At 41.1% G+C, this 26,873-nt stretch overlaps 1 protein-coding gene and 1 non-coding gene across 2 annotated transcripts in view; both read left to right on the top strand.

Moving 5' to 3' along the window:
- SLC44A1 (solute carrier family 44 member 1) overlaps positions 1 to 26,873 on the top strand; it is a 216,335-nt gene that overhangs the window by 182,922 nt on the left and 6,540 nt on the right. The gene's annotated exons all lie outside the window — the stretch shown is intronic.
- TRNAC-ACA (transfer RNA cysteine (anticodon ACA)) lies at positions 26,492 to 26,563 on the top strand. The gene has a single exon. It is a non-coding gene; the product is annotated as a tRNA-Cys (tRNA).

Genomic DNA, 26,873 nt, shown 5'->3' with positions numbered 1-26,873 from the left:
ATGAAGAAAACAATTCTACTCGCAAGGGCATCAAAAAGAATACAATATTGAGATTGTATTTAACCAAGGAGGTACAAGATGTTCACATTGAAAGCTACAAAATACCACTGAAACAAATGAACAAGGACAAAAGTAAATGAGAAGACACATTGGAAGAATGAATATTGTTAGGATGGTAATAGTACCCAAAGCCAAATCCATGTAATCCCTATCAAAATCCTAAAGGTCTTTTTGTTTTGTAGAAATGGAAATGGTGATTCAAAAATTCATATGGAATTACAAGGAAGCCCATATAGCCAAAACAATTGTGATAAAGAATAATAAAATTGGAGAACTACCATTTCCTGATTTCAAAACTTACTACAAAGTTAGTAACAAAATGACTTTATTTTCTTGGGCTCCAAAATCACTGAAGATGATGACTGCAGCCATGAAATTAAAAGATGCTTGCTCCTTGAAAGAAAAGCTATGGCCAACCTAGACAGTATATTAAAAAGCAGAGACATTACTTTGCCCACAAAGGTCCATATAGTCAAAGCTATGGTTTTTCCAGTAGTCATGTATGGATGGGAAAGCTGGACCATAAAGAAAGCTGAGTGCCAAAGAACTGATGCTTTTGAACTGTGATGCTGGAGAAGACTCTTGAGAGTCCTTAGACTACAAGGAGATCAAAGCAGTCAATCCTAAAGGAAATCAATCAGTCCTGAATATTCACTGGAAGGACTGATGCTAAAGCTGGCTTTGGCCACCTGATGCAAAAAACTGACTCATTGGAAAAGACCCTGATGCTGGGAAAGACTGAAGGCAGGAGGAGAAGGAGACAACAGAGGACGAGATTGTTGAATGGCATCACCGACTCAATGGACATGAGTTTGAACAAGCTCCGGGTGTTGGTGATGACAGGGAGGCCTGGTGTGCTGCAGCCCATGGGGTCACAAAGAGTTGGACATGACTGAGTGACTGAAGTGAACTGAACTGAACTACGAAGTTATAGCAATCAAAACAATGGGGATACTGACACACACATAGATATAAAAATCAATAAAATAGAAAGAATTAAAAGTACATAAATGAAAGTGTGGTCTGTTGTCAACTGATTTTACAGCAAGATTGCCAAACTACTCAATGTGGAAAGAATAATCTTTCCAATAAATAATGTGTGTACAACTCCATTGGACCCCTATCTCACATCATATACAAAAGTTAACTAAAAAATGATCAAAGACCTAAATATAAGAGCTAAAAGTACAAACCTGTTAGACAAAAACAGGTGAATTTTCATGACCTTGGATTTGGCGATAGTTTCTCAGATACAACAAAGCACAAGCAACAAAATAATAAGTAAATTGGACCTCATGGAAATTAAAAATGTTTTGTTTCAAAGGACACTTTTTTAAAGTATGAGAAGACAACCCACAGTATGGGAGAAAATATTTGTGAATCATGTATCTGATAAGGGTTTAATACCAAGAATAAAGAACTCTAACACGCAAAGACAAAAAACCCAAAGCCCTTGAACTCTCCCATATATAGCACCATACGGCCATGATGTATTTGCTGGACTGCCAGACTTGCTCTCCTCTCTTTTAGGTCATATCTCCCATTTTTCTTCAGCATAAGCCTGATTCTGGGAACTGATCCTGTTTATCCAAATTACAAAGGGCAAGTCTTAAGAGCTAAGCAGACCTGAGAAGATAAATGGGTGGAATAGTCTTTAATTGAAGGACCAAGCCCAAGCCTTGCTAAGTAATTTCAATCCAAGAGAAGATTCCAGTAGAGAAGACCAACTCTAGATGTGAATAAACAAAAAACTCCCCAAATAACTGTTGCCAAAATAAGACAGAAGTTTACATCTCTCACACATTGCCCAAAGGTAATGCATTACAGTGAATAATTAGGAACATGAACTCCAATTCAAGCACACTTGTATCCCTTATGAACTATATGACTTTGGGCATCAGATCGCTAGGCCTCTGTTTTCCCACCTATGTAATAGAGTTATAATAGTGCCCAACCAAAGAACATTTTTGTGATGATTAACTACATTTATTAAATGTAAAGTACATAGAGCAGTCCCTGTGCGTGTTAGTCACTCAGTCATGTCCGACTCTGCATCCCCCTGGGCTATAAGCCCTCCAGGCTCCTCTGTCCATGGAGTTCTCTCAATAAGAATACTGGAGTAGGTTGCTATGCCTTCTCCCAGGAGATCTTCCCAACCCAGGGACTAAACCCAGGTTTCCTGAACTGCAGGCAGATTCTTTACTATCTGAGCCACCAGGGAAGCCCAGGGCAATGCCTGGCGCATAGTAAATGCTCAATGAATATTATCTCTTATTATTGTTGAATATTTTTGCCTTGAACAGTTTAATGTTTTTACCACTGATGTAGATGAAGAATGAAGTGGCCAACACTATAGGTTGTCTCCCAATAACTTTTTACTTAATCTTTGATGATAACAGTCATCTGGTTTTTAAATGGATATATATAGCCATCCTGAACAAAGTCTACACTTCCTAGCTCCTCCTTGCAGCTAAATTGTGACCATGTGACTCAGTTCTGGCCAGTAGCACGTACGTGAAAATAACATGTAACTACCAGGAAATTGTCTTTAAAAGGAAGAGCCAGTGCCCCTTCCTCAATTTCCTTTTCTCCCCCAGCTGGAATACAGATGTGATGGTTAGAGGCTCAGCAGCCATTCTGAACAACAAGGTGACCTTGAGATTAGAAGACATGCATGATGGAACAACAAGATAGAAAGTACCTGCATATCTGACAGTTTTGTGCATCAATTCCACTGACAATTCCAGACTGCTTGAATTAACTTCTGTCTTATGTTAGCAGTTATTGTTTTTTTTTTTTTCATTACAAATGAGCACAATCCTAGTGCCAAAGATATATCATATTTTAAGGTGACTTAGAGCTAAAAATGCTAGCTTTGTCTTCCATGGGATAATAATCAGAGCTCAGGAGCAATGGACTAAATCTGACAGCATGAAGGATGGAGGTTAGCAGTGATAATGTAAAGTGCTTCCTTGGGTCCACAAAAGCAGCCTTGCAATAGCCAAATGAGGTTGATATGGCCTGGAGGTGGGGAATATCTTCTAAATGGATGCCTTACAAAGGAGATGGTGGAGTGCCTGTCACAGGGTAGGTACTCAGTGATGTGTGCCCCCTTTGGTATCATCCCTTCCCACGAGCGTCTGAGTTCAAGGCACACTCTGTATGAACTGACAGCAGGCTATTTTCGTTCAGGGGATTTTAGACTCTATTAATAATTGCATGGTAAACAGCAGGAGGAAGATGACTCTGCATCACTTTTTATAGGTCAGACCACACCTGGAATATAAACAAATGAGTGTTTTCAGAGACAAGCCTGGGAAAGACATCACTTGGGAGGGGGAAAAGGAAAAGAAATGATCACTGTGTACAAATATCTAAAGGGATGTTACAGAAAAAGAGAAAGGAGTTTCTATAATCTTGTCCTAAGCCCCTAAAAGGTGGCTCAGTGGTAAAGAATCCGCCTCTCAATGCAGGAGACATGGGTTTGGTCCCTGGGTCAGGAAGATCCCCTGGAGGAGGAAATGGCAACCCACTTCAGGATTCCTGCCTGGAAAATCCCATGGACAGAGGAGCCTGGTGAGCTACAGTCCATGGGCTCACAAAGAGTCGGACAAGACCTGGCTACTGAGCATTAGTAGGAAGCCCCTAAAGAGTCCTGATGGTTGGAAAGACAGATTTCATCAGTCAGTCAGTGTACATTACCTGTTATTGCTCTCAGGCTGTGGCAGTGACTTCTAATTATCCTACGCAATAACTGTCCTAGCCCACTTCCCTGTGGATAAAACCTCGCTAAAATACCTATGCTCCTGTACTTCTTTGAATTTCGAAGTGGTTATGTGACAGAGTGGTGGCCAATGAGATGTAAGCTGAAGTCTAAGTGGGAGTTCCAAGGTTTTGCCTTCTCTTACAGGTGTCATGCCCCCTCCCCTCCTCCAGCTTCTCCCCTTCCTGGCCTGTCTGGACTGCAGACAGGAGGCCAGAGGAGCAGTGATCATCTCACAAGCAAGAACAAGAGCCACGTGTGAAAGATGGTAGAACAGAAAGATAGGAGGAGCCTGGTTCTTGGAGGACATCCTTGAAGAGTTTCTGTCACTTGGGCAGTCTTCTGGGCTTCCTGTTAGGTAAGAAGAATTAAGCCCTGCCTCATTTAAGGCACAGAAACAGGTTTCTTATCAATGCAGCCGAGATGCTGTCCTAATCCAGGCTCCCTGCTCAGTTCTCAGAGGGAAAAGGCTTTCTTGAACCACTGGCATTTCCTGCTTTTCAGACAGGATGTGAGATAGAACGTCCTAAAAAACACACTCAAGATGGACTGAACTCCGGGCAGGCAGTGGACCTCTTGACCCAAGAGGAATGCATGCAGAGGCTATGGGCACTTCTGCAGCTGCGATGTTATAAAGCAGTATTGAGTGTAGAGTGAAAGGTCAGATTTAATGACCTTTAAAGTCCTTTCTAGAACAAAAGCGTTTCTAATGATCAGAAAGTTAAAAATAAGTGTACTCTGGCATAGTTAAGTTTTAGCCGCTGAACAGATGGTGTTTTTCAGCTATAGTCTGAAAAACTATAGTGGGATATGCAATTTTCATTATAGTTTCTAAGAAAATACTCTCCTTCAATTCCCCTAGGGGACCGTATCATGGCAATTTAAAATTTCTAATGGAATTTTAGTTTGTTTTATTTGTACGAATGTAATTTATCCCACTATACACCACCAGGATTTTTGTCTATCTTAGACTTACAAAGTTAACATGGCAATGAAACATACTCAGCATCATTTGATTTTCAGATAGTAATGGATTTATTATTTTTGTCTGTGAAAGAGGGGATCTTGGTAATAAGATTCCTTCCTCACTGTATCATTGGAATGTTTGTATCCTATAAAATAACGATTAGGGATCAATTTATTGGCAGAATTTCTGGCAGTGTTCTTTCTGCAAAAGGGGGATTTTTTCCCTCTCATAGTGGAGGGAGTTCTTTGATGGGGTGAATATAAGAAAGGATAGGTTGACTCTTTGCTGGATTCTATGATTGGTCCCTTTATGGGGATCTCAAGCCTGAGAGAGGAAGATGAGCTGCGTGATTGTGAAGGTGCCCAGTGGTGACTGGTAGGATGCAAGGATTCAGTAGGTGTTTGATAAGGGAATGAATAAATGAGTCCTCTTCCAGCCTGTCTCTGAGTACAGGCTGTGAGATGATATTATAGCCTATGGGGGTGCAAATCAGTGTTTCTCAAAAGGGCTTCACACTGTGAGGTTGGAGAGAGAATAAATAGATGGTGCTTCAAATGGAAATTAGGGCCCCCCTCCAGATTTACTGACTCAGAAATCTCCACTGCTGGGGCTCAGGAATCTGCATTTTTGCACTCCTACCCACCACAGGGCTTCCCTTGTGGCTCAACTGGTAAAGAATCTGCCTGCAATGGGGGAGACCTGGGTTTCATCCCTGGCTTAGGAAGATCCCCTGGTGAAGAGTATTCTGGTCTGGAGAATTCCAATGAATGTATAGTCCGTGGGGTCACAGAGTCAGACACGACTGGCTTTCACTTTCTTTCACACACACCCCCAGACGGATTATCCTGTATAGTACACTGTGAGAACTACAGGTATGTACACTGGGTGTTTCCGTTGAAGCTTCCCCAGAGGCATGGTCTCTTGGGAGGCAGCTGGATCAGGATCTGGGTGATCACCCTCTGGAAAAGGCCACCGTAGCAAATGCGCTTGTCTCTGGCGCCACCTGCTGGTCGAGAGTAACAATTATCAAACGCTCAACCTCTGGAACTACACGTTTTTCTTACGGGGTCCAGATTCTGAGGGCGCTGCATTTTAGAGTCTGAATTCTGATAGTGATGATTAATATACCCAAAGCCCCAGGTATCTAGGGGATATGCTTTTATATCTGTATCCTCTTTTCACTAACCTCACGTAAAATCAGCATATATTTGAAGAATGTCATCCTTCAATTATCTTATATGTTTCTTAGAACAGATGTTCTTATTTCACATCTACTTGAAACATTACCAACCCTTGGATTTCCTCGGAAAGGATTTACTGAACTATTTGGCTAGAGATCTTATTCTTTGTGGTTGTTTTAGGAAAAGAATGAGAAACCAGCTTTTATCTCTCAGTGATGCCTCCAGGCAAGATAAAGAAAAAATGCTTCATAATATCTTGGTTCCTTCTATTTATTGAGCACCTACTGGGAGCTGCCCTCCCAGAGAACTCACGGCTCAGGGACTGAGAGGGCGCAAGCATGGTCCCTACAGCAGAAGTGTGCATGGTGTGGAGAGGGAGGGGTGGAGTCAAGAAATAAGCTGAGACCTGGGGAAGATTCATTCTTCCAGATCATTCATGGACATGACCACATCTCAAGTTCCCAGACAAGAGACTCGTATGAGCTGAAACATAGATTAGAAGTGTGAGGCAGCATTTGGAGTGAATATCTCTGGAAAGGGGTAACCTCCAAATAAGGTATGAGGCTGGAAGTCAGTGATGGGTGATGGGGCCAAGGAGTTAGGCCAAACCTTGCCCCCTTGCCAAGGTTAGATTTCATCCTATAGGTGGTGACTAACCACTGAAGGGTTTAAGATGTGCTTTTTATTAGACTATCCCACTGGAAGATCAATACACATAACAGAGCACCTCCCTTTTATCTGATGGTCTACAAATCCAAGTCCAAATTCCTGATTAAAATTGTATCTAATAGCTGAGAATGTCATGCAGCTTCAACACACAAAAACTCCCAGTCCACCTGAAAAGACTTTCAGCGTTCTAGTAAATAGATTTGGCCTGTGTGTTGTTAACAGGGGTTCGTTTGTTTATTTAATGTAGCTATTTGACAGAGCCGGCTTTCTGAGCTTTTTATTTAGAGCTTCTGTACTGTCTCCTCTTCCTGTGTTAACAGGGCCTCACCCCCAGCAGTGCCAGTCACACACCCCCCAGGGAAATCCCACAGGTGTCCTGAAGGCCAAAAACTGAGCACTGGGTTATATTCAGAGCCTGAGGCCTGAAATAAACCAGTTCATTATTTTGTGCACAATTTTTCATCTTTCAGTTCAGTTCAGTCGCTCAGTTGCGTCTGACCCTTTGCAACCCCATGGACTGCAGCACACCAGGCCTCCCTGTCCACCACCAAATCCCAAAGCTTACTCAAACTCATGTCCATCAAGTCAGTGATGCCATCCAACCATCTCAGCCTCTGTCATCCCCTTCTCCTCCTGCCTTCAATCTTTCCCACCATCAGGGTCTTTTTTTAATGATTCAGTTCTTTGCATCAGGTAGCCAAAGTATTGGAGTTTCAGCTTCAGCATCAGTCCTTCCAGTGAATATTCAGGGCTGATTTCCTTTAGGATTGACTGGTTGGATCTCCTTGCAGTCCAAGGGACTCTCAAGAGTCTTCTACAACACCACAATTCAAAAGCATCAATTCTTTGGGACTCAGCTTGCTTTATGGTCCAACTCTCACATCCATACATGACTACTTACTGGGAAAACCATAGCTTTGACTAGATAGACCTTTGTCAGCAAAGTCATATCTCTGCTTTTTAATATGCTGTTTAAGCTGGTCATAGCTTTTCTTCCAAAGAGCAAGCTTCTTTTAACTTCATGGCTGCAGTCACCATCTGCAGTGATTTTGGAGCCCAAGAAAATAAAGTCTGTCACTACTTCCATTGTTTTTCACCTTTAAAATACAAGTGATCATGGATTTATTTCCATGATGCTTTTCACAACAGGATGAGGTGCTCAGTCTTGCTGCATTATTAAGACCTTCCCTCAAGAAGGATAAACACAATCTTTGTTTCTTCCACCTCCCTTCAGCTTCAGTCACTATGTACAGCCTTACACACTTGGCATGGTCAAGCAGAGAGAGGAGCCTGGTGGGCTACAGTCCATAGGGTCGCAAAGAGACCCAACTGAAGCGACTGAGCAGACAGGCACACATGGAGGAAAAAAGCATGGAATTTGAAATCTGAAGTACTAGAATTTGAATCTCATCCTTCCCTATGACACCCCCTCCCCCATTCCATTGTGTTGGCAAGTCAGTTAACATTTCCTCTTTCTTTACCTGGCAAAGGGAGCTAATAATACCTTTTCTTGTGGACTGCGTGAGAAAAAGGTGTATGGAATAGCTGAGAGCAGTGCCCAGTGCACAGCAGGAGCTTAATAAATGTGAGCTTTCCCCCTTCTTTTTCTATCCTTCCCTTGATACCAGTGAGTCATTAAAGACCAGGAGGCGCACAGCCTTCAGGCTGCAGCAGTGGTGAGTGGCCATGAGTGCATGCTGCTCTGTGCTGTTCTATGGAGTTTACCTCTGAAATAGGTTAATTGGTGGCTCAGACAGTAAGGAATCTGTCTGCATTGCAGGAGACCCAGGTTCAACCGCTGAGTCAGAAAGATCCCCTGTAGAAGGGAATCTATCCACTCCAGTATTCTTGCCTGGAGAACTCTATGGACAGAGGAGCCTGGCAGGCTACAGTCCATGGGGTGCTAAGAGCTGGACGCAACTGAGTGACTAACACTTTCAATTTCAGGCTAATAAAATAAGAGACCTTTTCGTAGCTTCAGATCTTCTGTCCCAATCTCTCTGTCTAGAGGATAGGACTCAGCACTTTTACTGTTGTGACCCAGGTTTGATCCCTGATCAGGGAACTGAGATCCCACAAGCTAGGTGGCATGGCCAAAATTTTTAAAAAGTCTTTTTTGAGCTCTTTTAAGCATGGAGTCCCTTGGACTGCAAGGAGATCCAACCAGTCTGTTCTAAAGGAGATCAGCCCTGGGGTTTCTTTGGAGGCAATGATGCTGAAGCTGAAACTCCAGTACTTTGGCCACCTCATGCAAAGAGTTGACTCATTGGAAAAGACTCTGATGCTGGGAGGGATTGGGGGCAGGAGGAGAAGGGGACGACCGAGGATGAGATGGCTGGATGTCATCACTGACTCGATGGACGTGAGTCTGAGTGAACCCCGGGAGTTGGTGATGGACAGGAAGGCCTGGCGTGCTGCGATTCGTGAGGTCAGAGAGTCGGACACGACTGAGCGACTGAACTGAACTGAACTGAAGCATGGAGTCTGATGACCATCAACCAGCCCCCCACCCTCCTTGCAGTTTTGAGAAGAATCCAGTTCTGTCAATATTAGTGTGTCACTGGACACAGACCACAACCCTGATGTGATGTCTGAAGCCCGGCGCCCCTGACCTGTGGGCAGGGCTGCCCCATCTGCACAGAGAAGCAGCTGGTGCCTGACTGTTGACCCTAAATCCAGAGAGGGTCTCATAGCCACTCCTGCTGAAGTAGGACTTTCTTATTGGTAGATGTTACCTAAGAGACTGAGATCTCTTACTCTTCTGCCAAGCCAACAGTCTAAAGAACATTACTCTGAAAGATTTGGTCCAAAGTTAATCTTTGACTTAAAGGGACACTATTTTAGGGACAGTTCCCATCACATATGTTTTGTTCTGTTGTATTAATCTACTCTTAGTATCCCAAAAATGTAGAGAACTTGGCAAATTATGACTAAATACAATATGGCAGCGAACGTGACAGTCAAAATAGAGCCAACTGGGGCTTCCCTGGAGGCTCAGTGGTAAAGAATCCACCTGCCAATGCAGGAGACACGAGTTTGATCCCTGATCTGGGAGGATCCCATATGCTGTGGATCAACTCAGCCCACGTGCCACAACTGTTGAGACTGTGCTCTGGAGCCCGGGAGCTGAACTACTGAGCCCATGTGCCATAGCTGCTGAAGCTCACGGGCCCTGCAGCCCGTGCTCCACCAGGAAAGACGCCTTTGCACTGGGGCTAGAGTGTAGCCCCCGATGGCCACAACTAGAGAAAGGCCCTCTCAGGAGACAAGACCCCACACAGCTAAAAAATAAATACATAAAATCGTTTTTTGAGGAAAGGGTAAACCCTAAGAATTCTCATCACAAGGAAGAAGATTTTAAAAAACAGAGCCAAATGACAAAAGATTGAAAAGCCACAAAAGAAAAAGACAAGTTGGAGAACCATCATATTAACACAGAGACCTTTGGTGGGAAACATGCTAATAGTTCACACAGCTTTTGTGCTTTGAGTGTCATTAGTACCAATGACTGCCCAAGGGTAGCTGCAAGACAGAGCTGATGACTGATGTGGGGAGCTGATGGTGATGATAAAACATTACCTTGCTTTATTCCTGCTTGAATGATTTTTAAAATCTGATTCTTAAGAAAAAGTTGATGTGGTTGACTCACAATGTTGTGTTAATTTCTGCTGTACAGCAAAGTGACCCAGATATACATATATATGTATATATATAAATTTTCATATTCTTTTCCATTACGGTTTATCAGAAGAGATTGAATATAGTTCCCTGTGCTATACATTAGGACCTTGTTTATCCATCCTATACATAATAGTTTGCATCCTCTCATCCCAAACTCCCAGTCCTTTCCTCCACCGTTCTCCCCTCCCTGGCAACCACAAGTATGTGCTCTATGTCTGTGAGTCTGTATTTGTTTCATGGATGTTCGCTCGTGTTATTTTAGATTCCACATATAGGTGCTATCATATGGTATTTGTCTTTCTGACTACTTCACTTCATTATGGTGATCTGTCGTGAAGTCGTGAAGTCGCTCAGTCGTGTCCGACTCTTTGCGACCCCATGGACTGTAGCCTACCAGGCTCCTCTGTCCATGGGATTTTCCAGGCAATAGTGCTGGAGTGGATTGCCATTTCCTTCTCCAGGGGATCTTCCTGACCCAAGGACCAAACCCGGGTCTCCCACATTGTAGACAGACACTTTACTGTCTGAGCCACCAGGGAAGTCTGTTACTGCAAATGGCATTATTTCATTCTTATGGCTGAGTAGTATCCCATTGTGTGTGTGTGTGTATATATATATATATATATATACACCATATATTTTTTTGTCCATTCCTCTGTGATGGCAGAAAGTGAAAAGGAACTAAAAAGCCTCTTGATGAAAGTAAAAGAGGAGAGTGAAAAAGTTGTCTTTAAGCTCAACATTCAGAAAACGAAGATCATGGCATCTGGTCCCATCACTTCATGGGAAATAGATGGGGAAACAGTGGAAACAGTGTCAGACTTTATATTATTTGGGCTCCAAAATCACTGCAGATGGTGATTGCAGCCATGAAATTAAAAGATGCTTACTCATTGGAAGGAAAGTTATGACCAACCTAGACAGCATATTCAAAAGCAGAGACATGAGTCTGCCGACAAAGGTCCATCTAGTCGAAACTATGGTTTTTCCAGTAGTCATGTATGGATGTCAGAGTTGGACCACAAAGAAAGCTGAGTGGCGAAGAATTGATGCTTTTGAACTGTGGTGTTGGAAAAGACTCTTGAGAGTCCCTTGGCCTGCAAGAAGATCCAATCAGTCCATCCTAAAGGAGATTAGTTCTGAATATTCATTGGAAGGACTGATGCTAAGGCTGAAACTCCAATACATGGCCATCTGATGAGAAGAACTGACTCATTGGAAAAGACCCTGATGCTGGGAAAGATTGAAGGCAGGAGGAGAAGGGGACCACAGAGGATGAGATGGTTGGATGGCATCACCGACTCGATGGACGTGAGTTTGAGCAAGCTTTGGGAGTTGGTGATGGACCAGGGAAGCCTGGCGTGCTGCAGTCCATGGGGTTGCAAAGAGTTGGACATGACCGAGCCACTGAACTGACTGACTGACTATGAATCTAAAGATTGTGCACATTCTTTAACCCAGCAATTGTGTATTTAGAAATTAAAGATGCGTGAGAATATTTTGTTGTGAACCAGAGTCTTGTTCATAATCATAAAATATGACAACCAACCTAAATATCCAACATGGAGAATGAGGTAAGCAAATTACATCTGCAGCAGTTTTTCCCTGGTCCCTCCTCTCTCAATAAATGGAACCATCATTAAACCAGTTGCTCAAGCCAGAAACCTAGAATCATTTAAAAATTTCCTCCTTCTCTTTCTACTTTTCATTCCAAGTCTTATCATTTTCCAAAATACACAGGGTGTCATCTTGTAGATGTATTAACTTAAGCAGGTAACAGACGCCATCAAGCCTAAAAGCTAATAAGGAAAATTGAATGCTTTCAAGTGTTTACTCACCACCGATAGAGGAAGATATATCCTCTGCTCATTCCTGGGTAGTGACTAGGTTTATGGCCCAGGATGTGATCTATCCTGGAGAAGGTACCATGAGCACTTGAAAAAAAGGTGAAATTCATTGTTTTGGGGTGAAATGTCCTATAGATATCAATTAGGTCTAACTGATCTAATGTATCATTTAAAGTTTGCGTTTCTTTGTTAATTCTCTGTTTAGTTGATCTGTCCATAGGTGTGAGTGGGGTATTAAATTCTCCCACTATTATTGTGTTATTGTTGATTTCCCCTTTCATACTTGTTAGCATTTGTCTTACATATTGCAGTGCTCCTATATTGGGTGCATATATATTTATAATTGTTATATCTTCTTCTTGGATTGATCCTTTGATCATTATGTAGTGGCCTTCTTTGTCTCTTTTCACAGCCTTTGTTTTAAAGTCTATTTTATCGGATATGAGTATTGCCACTCCTGCTTTCTTTTGGTCTCTATTTGCGTGGTATATCTTTTTCCAGCCCTTCACTTTCAGTCTGTATGTGTCCCTTGTTTTGAGGTGGGTCTCTTGTAAGCAGCATATAGAGGGGTCTTGTCTTTGTATCCATTCGGCCAGTCTTTGCCTTTTGGTTGGGGCGTTCAACCCATTTACGTTTAAGGTAATTATTGATAAGTATGATCCCATTACCATTTACTTTATTGTTTTGGGTTCGGGTTTATACACCCTGTTCGTGTTTCCTGTCTAGAGAATATCCTTTAGAATTTGTTGGAGAGCTGGTTTGGTGGTGCTGAATTCTCTCAGCTTTTGCTTGTCTGTAAAGCTTTTGATTTCTCCTTCGTATTTGAATGAGATCCTTGCTGGGTACAGTAATCTGGGCTGTAGGTTATTGTCTTTCATCACTTTAAGTATGTCTTGCCATTCCCTCCTGGCTTGAAGAGTTTCTATTGAAAGATCAGCTGTTATCCTTATGGGAGTCCCCTTGTGTGTTATTTGTTGTTTTTCCCTTGCTGCTTTTAATATTTGTTCTTTGTTAATTTGATTAATATGTGTCTTGGGGTGTTTCGCCTTGGGTTTATCCTATTTGGAACTCTCTGTGTTTCTTGGACTTGGGTGATTATTTCCTTCCCCATTTTAGGGAAGTTTTCAACTATTATCTCCTCAAGGATTTTCTCATGATCTTTCTTTCTGTCTTCTTCTTCTGGGACTCCTATAATTTGAATGTTGGAGCGTTTCATATTGTCCTGGAGGTCTCTGAGATTGTCCTCGTTTATTTTAATTCGTTTTTCGTGTTTCCTCTCTGATTCATTTATTTCTACCATTCTATCTTCTATTTCACTAATCCTATCTTCTGCCTCCGTTATTCTACTATTTGTTGCCTCCAGAGTGTTTCTGATCTCATTTATTGCGTTATTCATTATATTTTGACTCTTTTTTATTTCTTCTAGGTCCTTGTTAAACCTTTCTTGCATCTTCTCAATCCTTGTCTCTAGGCTATTTATCTGTGATTCCATTTTGATTTCAAGATTTTGGATCATTTTCACTATCAATATTCGGAATTCCTTCTCCGGTAGATTCCCTACTTCTTCCTCTTTTGTTTGGTTTGGTGGGCAACTCTCCTGTTCCTTTACCTGCTGAGTATTCCTCTGTCTCTTCATCTTGGTTATATTGCTGCGTTTGGGGTGGCCTTTTTATATTCTGGTAATTTGTGGAGTTCTCTTTATTATGGAGCTTCCTCACAGTGTGGCCTTTTTTTAAAATTATCTTTTAAAGAGATCCATAAGGGACTAGTATTTGGCCCTTGTTTTTGTCTCTTCTGTCTGCTCATATCAGAGGGTCTCCTGTGGAAGCAGGGGGCGGCTGTAGCTCATTGCAGGGACAAGGACACTGGCATTGGTAGTTCTTGGGAATACTCGTTGGAATAAGTCCAGGAGCAGATGGCTTCACAGATGAATTCTGGATGTAGGCAAGCAGAGTTTTTCTATTTTCTTGAAGGATAGCAGCCAGTTCTAGCTTCAGGACAGTTCCAACAGCCTCGGGTGCCAGTCAGCTGGAGCTGCTGCTGTTTATTCCCAAGTAGTGAGGGTGCTCAGACACTGGAGGCGCCCCCAGGACTCCTGGGTAGTGACTAGGGAAAATAAAGAGAAAAGTAAGGCGTCAGTTTGTTTTTGAAATGTCTATTTGGGCTGCGTTGGGTCTTAGTTGTGGCACACGTCATTGCATCATGTGGGATCTTTCACTGCTGTGCACAGACTCTCTAGCTGTGGTGCTCAGGCTCAGTAGTTGCAATACATGGGCTTAGTTGCTCTCTGCTATGTGGAGTCTTCCCGGACCAGGGATTGAATCCACTTCCCCTCCATTGCAAGGTGGATTATTTATTTATTTATTTATTTGGCAAGGTGAATTCTTAACCACTGGACCACCAGGGAATTCCCTAGAAGGCATTGTTTAAGAAGCCAGCTAATTGGGTGTGGATGACTCCACAAATATCATGGAAGATGAAATTCATCTGAGAACCATGGACAAGGATGAATTAGGAAACACTGATCCAGGATTGTTTTGATACATGTGAATCATACATACAGTACTATATTGATAATTTACACTATTTTTTGAAGTTAATTTTGACTCGATGGGATCAATATCACCTTATGATATTGAGCCTCAGGGTCCTCACCCATGCCCTCTTCCCTCTGAACTCCTTCCACGGCACAAGGAGTCCACTTGAAGCCCACTTCTTCCCCCTGAGACCACATAGGACCCCAGAACTCCCACTTCAAACAAGGTCTGCATGGCTCTCTTCTCCAGGTACTTCCTCCTAAGGGTAGATCATGTCTGTGGTAGATGGTGTGGATGGAGCTTGGATTAGTGGGTTCAGGAGCAGGGTTTGTCCTCTTGCCTAAGCCCTGAAAATGTTAGCAGCCACCTTGGATGAGGGCTTCCCTGGTGGCTCAGCTGGTAAAGAATCCACCTGCAATGCAGGAGACCTGGGTTCGATCCCTGGGTTGGGAAGATCCCCTGGATAAGGGAATGGCTACTCACTCCAGTATTCTGACCTTGAGAATTCCATGGACAATATAGTCCATGGGGTCACAAAGAGTCCGACACAACTGAGTGACTTTCACTTCACGTTGGATGAAATGCTTACTACTGACTGTTGGGACTAACCAACTCCCCATGCCATTATGGGGCTTCCCAGTTGGTGCTAATGGTAAAGAATATGCAGAAGACACAAAAGACTCGGGTTCAATCCCTGGGTCAGGAAAATCCCCTGGAGTGGGAAATGGCAACCTGCTCCAGCATGCTTGCCTGAAAAATGCCATGGACAGAGGACCCTGGTGGACTACAGTCCATGGAACCACAGAGAGTCAGATGTGACTGAACAACTAAACACACACACACACACACACACACACACACACACACCATTGTATCTCCTGTCCCGCTATTACCTCAGCACTACTCCAAGTCCCCCAGGATCTCTTGTTCGGGTTTTTGCTGTACTTGCCTAACTATTCTCACACTTTTCCTCCCCAGTCCATTCTTCAACACATTACAAGCAGAGTGGGCTTTTCTAAAGTAGAAATCAGACCACGTTACTGCCACAGACAGAAACTACAGCACCCACTCCCTGCAGCAGCAGAGAAGCCCTCTGGCTCGTCTGTCCCAGCCTCATTAGGTGTGAGCCACAGTGACGAACCCCTTTCAGTTTCCAGTACTTCCTATGAATTTCTCCGCCTCAGGGCCTTCTTGTGCAGGGCTCTCTCTGCTTAGAACCTTCTTCTCAGTTTTCACATGACAGGTTCCTCATCCTTCAAGTCCAAAATTTTCCCCCCAGGCAGACCTTCTGCACTCAACTGTGTATGCCTATTTTTTTTCCTCCTAGTAGCCTTTTTTTTTTTTTCCTTTGGGGCATTTTATCACAAAATAGGCTTCAGTATTCCTTTTTTTGTTTATTTGTTTAATGCCTGCTTCCCCCCTCATCAAATTGTAAGCATCATGATCATAATGTATATATCAGAATTTAACACAGCATAGTACATCTATGCAATTAAGTGATCTATATAATTGAATATTATTTAGTCAATAAAAATAATGTTTTCTATGGATATTACTGGTGTAGAAATGTGGACATGATATAATTTTAAATGAAAACAAAGTCATATAGTAATATATAATCTCATTTGTCTTTTATAAGTGTGAATGTATGCTACATATGTTTACAACTTTGTGTATGTGTGTGTGTTTAAAAATTCTGCAAGGTGTAACAGTGGTTATCTTGGTTGGAAAATTGTGAGTGCAGTTTATTTTCTTAATTTTGCTTATTTTTTAAAATACTGATTGTGTATTATCTTCTTAACATATTTTAATTTTTTAACTAAATAAATATACCTCATACTACCTATACAGAAACTATTACAGTAACCTGACATTTTACCTGGAAGCAGTCTAGATGTCCAGCATTAAGGGAATGTTGAGCCAGAAGATGGAACATCCATTCAACAAAATGGTAGGCGGCCATTAAAAATCATTGTGACCAATGTCACAGCATGGTAAATCCTAATCATATAACATTAACTCAGAGATGAATAGAAAATAGGATGAAATAATAGAAATAATTTTTAAATGATGTCATTGCTTTGGAGTGATAGATTTTTTGTTTGCTCCCCAAACGTCCTGTAATAACATTTTTTACAATTAACTTTTTTATTTTTAAAGGAAGTATGTGTTTTAACAACTTATGTATGATCTCACCTTGTTACATGTTATTTTTCTTCAGTAAGAATATTTGTGTTATGTAGTCTTTCTATATAGGCTACATCAAGAAAAAGAAAATCACAAATATCCTGGGATATATAATGCATCACGCATGCCACAAGGTGGCAGTGTCATTGTATTAAGCAGCTTTGGAGAACTTGCTAGGATTACCTAGTTGAGTTCAGTGGCTCTGTGGTATCTGACTTTTGCGACCCCATAGACTGCAGCAAGCCAGGCTTCCCTGTCCATCACCAATTCCCGAAGCTTGCTCAAACTCACGTCCATCGAGTTGGTGATACCATCCAACCGTCTTGTCCTCTGTCATCCCCTTCTCCCGCTTTCAATCTTTCCCATCATCAGGGTCTTTTCCACTGAGTCAGTTCTTCGCATCAGGTAGCCAAAGTAATGGAGTTTCAGCTTCAGCATCAGTCCTTCCAAGGAATATTCAGGACTGATTTCCTTTAGGATGGACTGGTTGGATCTCCCTGTAGACCAAGGGACTCTCAAGAGTCTTCTCCAACACCACAGTTCAAAACCATCAATTCTTTGGAGTTCAGCTTTCTTTAGAGTCCAACTCTGACATCCATACAGGACTACTGGAAAACCATAGCCTTGACTAGGCAGACCTTTGTCGGCAAAGTAATGGCTCTGCTTTTTGATATGCTGTCTAGGTTGGTCATAGCTTTTCTTCTAAGGAGCAAGCATCTTTTAATTTCATGGCTGCAGTCACCATCTGCAGTGATTTTAGAGCCCCGAAAAATAAAGTCTGTCACTGTTTTTACTGTTTCCCCATCTATTTGCCAGGAAGTGATGGGACCAGATGCCATGATCTTGGTTTTCTGAACGGTGAGTTTCAAGCCAACTTTTTCACTCTATCCTTTCACTTTCATCAAGAGGATCTTTACTTTTTTGCTTTCTGCCATAAGAGTAGTGTCATCTGTATATCTGAGATTATTGATGCTTGTCCCATCAATCTTGATTTCCAGCTTGTGCTTCATCCAGCCAAGCATTTCACATGATATACTCTGCATATAAGTTAAATAAGCATGGTGACAGTATACAGTCTTGACATACTCCTTTCCCGATTTGGAACCAGTCTGTTGTTCCATGTCCAGTTATAAATGTTGCTTCTTGACCTGCATACAGATTTCAGGAGGCAGGTAAAGTGGTCTGGTATTCCCATCTCTTTAAGAATTTTCCAGTTTGTTGTGATCCACACAGTCAAAGGCTTTGGCATAGTCAATAAAGCAAATGATTTTCTGGAACTCTTTTGCTTTTTTGATGATCCAGTGGATGTTGGCAATTTGATCTCTGGTTCCTCTGCCTTTTCTAAATCCAGCTTGAACATCTGGAAGTGCTCAGTTCATATACTGTTGAAGTCTGGCCTGGAGAATTTTCAGCATTACCTTGCTAGCGTGTGAGTGAGTACATTTGTGTGGTACTTTGAACGTTCTTTGGCATTGCCTTTCTTTGTGATTGGAATGAAAACTGACCTTTTCCAGTCCTGTGGCCATTGCTGAGTTTTCCAAATTTGCTAGCATATTGAGTGCAACCCTTTAACAGCATCATCTTTTAGGGTTTGAAATAGCTCAACTGGAATTTCATCACCTCTACTAGCTTTGTTCGTAGTGATGCTTCCTAAAGCCCACTTGACTTCGTACTCCCGGATGTCTGGCTCTAGATGAGTGATCACACCATTGTGGTTATCTAGGTCATCAAGATCTTTTTTGTACTGTTCTTCTGTGTATTCTTGCCACCTCTTTTTAATATCTTCTGCTTCTCTTAGTCCATACCATTTCTGTCCTTTATTGAGCCCATGTTTGCATGAAATGTTCCCTGGATATCTCTAATTTTCTTGAAGAGATCTCTAGTCTTTCCCATCCTATTGTTTTCCTCTATTCCTTTGCATTGATCACTGAGGAAGGTTTTCTTATCTCTTCTTGCTATTCTTTGGAACTTTGCATTCAGATGCTTATATCTTTCCTTTTCTCCTTTGCCTTTAGTTTCTCTTCTTTTCTCAGCTATCTATAAGGCCTCCTCAGACAATCATTTTGCCTTGTTGCATATCTTTTTCTTGGGGATGGTTTTGATCACTGTCTCCTGTAAAATGTCACAAACCTCCATCCATAGTTCTTCAGGCATTCTGTCTATGAGATCTAATCCTTTGAATCTATTTGTCACTTTCACTGTATAATCATAAGGGATTTGATTTAGGTCATACCTGAATGGTCTAGTGGTTTTCCCTACTTTCTTCTAAGTCAGAATTTGGCAATAAGGAGTTCATGATCTGAGCCACAGTCAGCTCCTGGTCTTGTTTTTGCTGACTATATAGAGCTTCTCCATCTTCAGCTGCAAAGAATATAATCATTCTGATTTTTGTGTTGACCATCTGGTGATGCCCATGTGTAGAGTCTTCTCTTGTGTTGTTGGAAGAGGGTGTTTGCTATGACCAGTGCGTTATCTTGGAAAAACTCTGTTAGCCTTTGCCCTGCTTCATTCTGTACTCCAAGGCCAAATTTGTCTGTTATTCCAAGTATCTCTTGATTTCCTACTTTGCATTCCAGTCCCCTATAATGAAAAGAACATCTTTTTTTGGTGTTAGTTCTAGAAGGTCTTGTAGATCTTCATAGAACTATTTAACTTCAGCTTCTTCAGCATTACTGGTCGGGGCATAAACTTGGATTACTGTGATATTGAATGGTTTGCCTTGGAAATGAACAGAGATCATTCTGACATTTTTGAGACTGTACACAAGTACTGCATTTTGGACTCTTTTGTTGACTATGATGGCTACTCCATTTCTTCTAAGGGATTCTTGCCCACACTAGTAGATATAATGGTCATCTGAGTTAAATTCACCCATTCCAGTCCATTTTAGTTCACTGATTCCTAAAATGTTAATGTTCGCTCTTGCCATCTCCTGTTTGATCACTGCTAATTTACCTTGATTCATGGACCTAACAGTCCAGGTTCCTATGCAATATTGTTCTTTACAGCATCGGACTTTACTTCCATCACCAGTCACATCCACAACTGGGCATTGTTTTTGCTTTGGCTCCATCTCTTCATTCTTTCTGGTGTTAATTCTCCACTCTTCTCCAGTAGTGTATTGGGCACCTACCAACCTGGAAAGTTCATCTTTCAGTGTCTTATCTTTTTGCCTTTCATACTGTGCATGGGGTTCATGGGGATCACCTAGTGCATTGCATTATTCCTAACATTATTTTTCCTGATATTTGATTTACAGTGACATTTACATTCCTTTTAAGTCCCAGGATTGTAATACCTTTTATGGTTTTTATTTTTAAATTATAAGTTAAATAATTCCCCTGGTTGGTAAAATAATTCCTCTCCCTTCACTGCTACTTTGCTCATAAATCTTTTTCCATTTTTAAAATTAATGATCAAAGAATATCAGCTGCTATTTCCTAAAAGCCTTTTATGAATGAGTCCTCATTTACTCTTGCAGAGTAGATGTTCTTCCCATTTCACAGATGAGAAAATAGAAGCTAAAGGAAGATTGGTAATTTGCCCAAAGTCACACAATTATTTTTAATTCTGTATTTTACCAGAGTCAGAATTCAAGCCCAATCTCTAGAAAGAATTTGTTAAATAAGTAAATTGAAAAATAAGGAAATAAATGAGTTAGTATGTTTGTATATCTGTCTGCCTATCTGTCTACTATCTATCCAATTCAACTCATATAAAAAATAAAGTTATATGGGGAGTTCCCTGGTGGTATAGTAATTAGGATTTCAGACTTTCACTGCCATGGCCCAAGTTCACTCCCTGCTCAGGGAACTGAGATCCCACACACCGTGTGGTGTGGCAAAAAGAAAAATAAAAGAAAGAAAAAGGTTATATGAAACTAACAGCAATGATTGTGATTTATAGTCCATTTAACCCCATGGACTGTAGCCCGCCAGGCTGCTCTGTCCATGAGCTCTCCCAAGCAGAAATACTGGAATGGGTTGCCATTTCCTTCTCCAATATGAATCTAATATAACATTGTAAATCAACTGTAGTTCAATAAAAATATAATAAATAAATAAAATGTTACAGTAAGTAAAATACACATTAAATAATTTCTCTATAATATGATATATGTTGAACATGAAAAATACTTCTGCTTACTGTTATATTTGAGACTTTTCCCTATGGTATTAAAATTATTTGAAAGCTGTACTAATAGATTAACAATACTCTTCCACTTGAATCTAAATATTATATATTATTCAGTCTTTCTTCTGTAATTGAGTTTAGCTATTGCCTCTCAAAATTAGAGGATTCACACCCACAGTCTCACCTATCATTGCTCTCGAGTCACTTCTGGCTGCCCTCCCCGCATTCTCTCTGCTCCGGTCAGCAGACCCCTGGGCCCCTGCTGTCCTTTGTATGAGCAGGCGGACCTCAGGGCCTTTGCACTGGGCCGCCAGGCCTCCTGCGCTCATGTGCTTCATGTAGTGCCAGGTCTCACTACAGAAGTTACCCTATCTGTGAAGCCTTCCTTGAACCACTTACGGAAACAGGCAAACTAACTCTACCACCATATTCCCTGTCTCAGTTAATATCCCTTATTTTTCTGTATAGCACTTATTATCCTTTGACATAAAATTATTTCTTTGCCATCTGTCGAAAAGGTCTCTGCAGTTTTAATTATAAGACTATTATGTATTTAAATTAATTTGGAAAAAATAATTATTTCCATGCAGAACTTTGATATTATCTCAATTTTGTTTGAATCTTCTTTTGTGTCTCTTAGTGTGTGTATGCCTTAATTACGGTTCTTATAGTGTGGGGCTAAATTCCTTAACAAAGTTTTTGATAGTTTTCTTTATTTTCATGAGATATAATTTACATATCATAAAGTTTACCATTTCAGTGTATGATTCACTGTTTTGAGCATTGTCACAAAACTGTGCAACCATGACTGTGGTCTAACTCCAAAACTCTTTAATCTTCCCCAAAAGAAACCCCGTACCTTTCAGCAGTCTGTGCCTCTTCCCCTCACTCAGCACCTGACAGTCACCAATCTACTTTTTTTCTCTATGGATTTGCCTATTCTTGGTATTTCATGTAAATGGAATCACACAATAGGTAGACTCTTTTGTCTGGCTTTTTTCAGTTTAGCATAATATTTTCAAGGTTTAACCAAGTTGTAGTGTGTACCAGTGCTTCAGTCCTTTTTATGACTGAATAACATTCATTTGTGTGAGATGCTACATCTTGTTCATCCATTGTAAGCTGATGAGTATTTAGGTTGTTCACACTTTTTAACTATTATGAATAATACTACTATGAACATTTGTGTACGAGTTTTTGTGTGGAAATATGTTTTCATTTATCTTAGGTATATACCTAGGAATGGAATTGTTAGGTCATGTGGTTTAACTGTGTTTAACTTTTGGATGAACTGCCAAACCATGTTACACAGCAGCTGTACCATTTTACGTTTCCATTTATGTATGAAGGTTCCAGTTTTTCCATATCTTTGACAGTATGTGCTACTTTCCATATTTTTTATTGTAGACATTTTCATGGGTGTGAAGTGTTATCTCATTTTAGTTTTGTTTTGCATTTTCCTAATAGCTAATGATTTTAAGCACCTTTCCATATGTTTTTTTAGCCATTTGTACGTCTTCTTAAGATGAATGTTTATTCAGGTCATTTGCCCATCTTTTAATTGGGTAATTTGTCTTTTTGTTGTTGAGCATAAGAGTTCTTTACATAGTATGGATATCAGATCCTTAACAGATATCTGATTTGTAAATATTTTCTCCCTCTCTGTGGGTTTTTTTCTCTTTCATATAGTCTCCTTGAAAGCATAAAAGTTTTTAATTTTGATGAAGTCCAATTATCTGGTTTTTTCTTTGGTAGCTTGTTTTTTTCTTGCCATATATAAGAAACCATTGCTGCTGCTGCTAAGTCACTTCAGTCATGTCCAACTCCATGCAACCCCATAGATGGCAGCCCACCAGGCTCCCCCATCCCTGGGATTCTCCAGGCAAGAATACTGGAGTGGGTTGCCACTTCCTTCTCCAATGCATGAAAGTGAAAAGTGAAAGTGAAGTCGCTCAGTCGTTTCCGACTCTTCGTGACCCCATGGATTGCAGCCTATCGGGCTTCTCTGTCCATGGGATTTCCAAGGCAAGAGTACTGGAGTGGGTTGCCATTGCCTTCTCCTAGGTTGTAAAGATTTAGTCTTTCATTTTCGTCTGAGAAGTTCATAATTTTAGCTATTTAAATCTTTCAGCTATTTTTAGTTAATTTTGTACATGGTGTAGAGTATGTGTTCAACTTTCTTCTTTTGCATGTGGATGTCTGGTTGTCCAGTCACCTTTTGTTGAAAAATGATTCTGTCTCTATGAAATGGTCTTGGCACTCTTGTCAAGGTCAAAATCAGTTGACTATGGATGCGTGGATTTACTGCTGGACTCATAGTTCTATTCCACTGGTGTTTATGTCTTGGCAGACATACATTTTGATAAATACTTGTGTGAAGTGTGTACATTTTGGTCTCTAACAAGTACCTGGAGTGTAGTTGAACTGGCCCAGGCTTCTTACCTGTCACCTGGCTTGGGTAAGAGACTGAATCTCCTCTGAGACATGAGGATCTTAAAAGGAACACATACCTGGCAAGAAGGTGTAGAACTCTAATTCCACGAGTCTACTTAGAGGCAAATTGACAAATTAGGTCCAAATTCTATCTGTTATAGTGTGGTTAAGAGAATTTGAAGCCTTGCCAATTTTAGACAAATATGACTCCATACACTCATCCCAGCATCTGGTAAGTATCTGTTGAGACCCTCCTCTGTACCATGCACAATAAAGCAGCTTTTAATATGAGGACTTTAATTTCTCCAATATAAACTATTTGCAAAGTTACCAAAAACAGAAAGTTAACTATAGGAAATTATCTTTTTTTGGTCAAAAATCACTAAATGGTAGCTCTAGTTCATGAACAGTTGATTATAGCTCTTTTCTTTGTCAATAATTATCTAGGAGGCCAATTACAGTATCTGTTTAGGCCAATCCTTGTTAAAGGTAATAAAATCTTATCATTTGTATATAATAAAATGCTTGTCCTTCTGTTCCATTCTGTTGAAGATTGGGGGCGGGGAGCAGGATCTGCAGGATTGCATAAAACTTATATCACATTATTAACAAGTGATGTAGAAAGAAAGGGGCAACGACAATGATTCCCTGGGCCTGGAAACTTCGTCTGTCTTTAGATAAAAGCTCTGTTGCACTACGGTCTGCTAGAACAACCAAAGACTGAGCCCTCACACCCTCTTTACTGATGCCAGAGATCCTATAGTAGCATAGTCCAGTTTGTGTCTGGTAATGTATAATCCTGATGACAGCCAGAACAAGAATCATCACTCTGAACCCTGGAACAAAGACGGTGTTCTGCTCAGCATAAGTTCTGCTACAGTGCATTAAAGCAAACTCACAAAGATGGACCAGACTTTTAAATGAAAGAATTCCTTTTTAAGTTGTTTAAAATTGAGCCTTCCATTGGACATTATAAAAATAAAAAAATCCTGTTTGTCAAAAGACAGCATTTAAAGAAAGGAAAGGTAAACCACAGACTGGAAAAATGGTATTTGCAAAATACATTTGAAAAAGGACTCACCTAAAATGTATAAAGAGCTTCTGCATATCAATGAGATAAAGAAAGATAAGCCAAACGGGTAAAAGACATGGGTAGACCTGTCACAAAAGAGGATAGTCAAATGCCCAATGAGCATATAAAATGATACTTGGCATTAATTTGCATGCAAATTAAAACCACAATGAGACAATACTACCCACCCACCCGAATGGCTACAATTTAAGATGTTGACTAGGTTGTGGAGCAACTGAACTCTCATACACTGCTTGTAGGAAATGAAATAAAATAAGCACACTGGAAACTTTGGCTGTATTATTAAAGTTAAAAATAAATAAATGTCCTAAGATCCAGCAAGTCCATTCCTGGTTAGGTACCCAACAAAAATGCATGCACATATGTATTAAAAGAGAAGTTCAATAATGTTCATGGAAGGATTATTTGTAAGGGCCTCAAATTGGAAACACCTCAACTGTTCACAGCAGTTGAATGGTTACATACACTGTGGTATATTCACTCAGTGGCAAACCATGCAGAAACGAAATGAATGAACGATAGCTAACTTGAGAAAACACACGTAAATCTCAGAGATATAATGTTGAGCAGAAAGTTAGATACAAAACAATACATGCAGTGTAATTTGATGGTTAAATCAAGATTAAAAATAGGCAAAACTAATCTATGGTGAAAGGGAGCAGAGTAGTGGTTACTTTAGGGAGTGTTTTGACTGGGAGGGATCAAGAGGGAGCCTTCCAGGGTGCTGGAAATAGTTTATATGTCAATCACTTGTAAAAATTCATTAGCCAGGTATTCTTAAGATATATACATTGTATTGTATTTGTTATTTAATTTTTTTAAGGTATGAAGTGAAGTGAAGTCACTCAGTCGTGTCCGACTCTTTGAGACCCCGTGGACTCTAGCCTACCAGGCTCCTCCGTCCATGGGATTCTCCGTCCATGGGATTCTCCAGGCAAGAATACTGGAGCGGGTTGCCATTTCCTTCTCCAGGGGGTCTTCCCAATCCAGGGATCGAACCCAGGTCTCCCACATTGCGGGCAGATGCTTTAACCTCTGAGCCACCAGGGAAGCCCATTTTTTAAGGTATACTAAAAGAGATGGAGTTTTTCAGATACCATCCTCTATTCTGGTAAGTCAGGAATTCTGATGTCCCTTCTCATCCCCAGCAGACAATTAAGGGGGAGTCTCTGAAGAGGGTAAAACAGGACACAGTGGGGCATCAGGAGCAGAGGGATCATAGCAAAGACAGGAGGTTAAGTGGAAGTCTGCACACTGAGAGCAGAGGATCTGAAGCCTCCTTCTCCCTCTGAGCTCCCAGAAATCTAGCAGCCATGCCTTCAGACCCTAAGCAGGAGACTGGAAGATTATTCTCTGGGAAATCTGAGCAGGCCAAGGGGAAACACCTAAAGATATTAAGACCAGGAGTTCTCCAACAAAATGGCCCAGCCGAATCATCCTGTAGTGAAGTTCTTCAAAACCAACACCTACCCTCAAATAAAAAGCTTTCCGTTAGTTTTTAGCACCCTATTCTTTTTTTTTTTTAATTGATGTATAGCTGATTTATGGGTTTCCCTGATGGCTCAGCAGTAAAAAATCTACCTGCAATGCAAGAGGCCCAGGTTTGATCCCTGGATGGGGAAGATCCCCTGGAGGAGGGCATGGCAACCCACTCCAGTAGTCCTGCCTAGAAAATTCCATGGACAGAGGAACCTGGCAGGCTGCAGTCCTTAGGGTCCCACAGAGTCAGATACAACTGAAGCGACTAAGAAGCAGCAGCATAGCTGATTTACAATGTTGTGTGTTTCCGGTGCACAGCAAAGTGATTCAGTTGTACGTATATACTACATGTACAGAAGTATGTGTGTGTGTGTGTGTGTATATATACATTCTTTTTCAGATTCTTTTCCATTATAGGTTATTATAAGGTATTGAAATGTTTAAGGCAGTCCTTTGGACTTCCCTGGTGGCTCAGACGGTAAAGCATCTGTCTACAATGCAGGAGACCCAGGTTCGAGCCCTGGGTTGGGAAGATCCCCTGGAGAAGGAAATGGCAACCCACTCCAGTACTATTGCCTGGAAAATCCCATGGACAGAGGAGCCTGGTAGGCTACAGTCTATGGGGTCGCTAAGAGTTGGACATGACTGAGCGACTTCACTTCACTTCACTTCATAAGGTATTGAACATGCTGAGTGCTCCATTCCTTTTAAAGGAATTTAAATGTTTGGTTGTCTTTATTCCTAATGACAAGGGAACATGATGGAATTTAGACCCACTGTCCGCCCACCTATCCATCCATCCAGGCAGCCACCATCCACCTGTCCATGATCCATCCATCCCT

This window comes from Ovis canadensis, chromosome 2 (genome assembly GCF_042477335.2).
Source record: "Ovis canadensis isolate MfBH-ARS-UI-01 breed Bighorn chromosome 2, ARS-UI_OviCan_v2, whole genome shotgun sequence".
In the NCBI taxonomy this organism is placed as follows: domain Eukaryota; kingdom Metazoa; phylum Chordata; class Mammalia; order Artiodactyla; family Bovidae; genus Ovis; species Ovis canadensis.
Note: the sequence above shows the minus strand (reverse complement) of the source record. Positions and strands in the feature narration are given on the sequence as shown.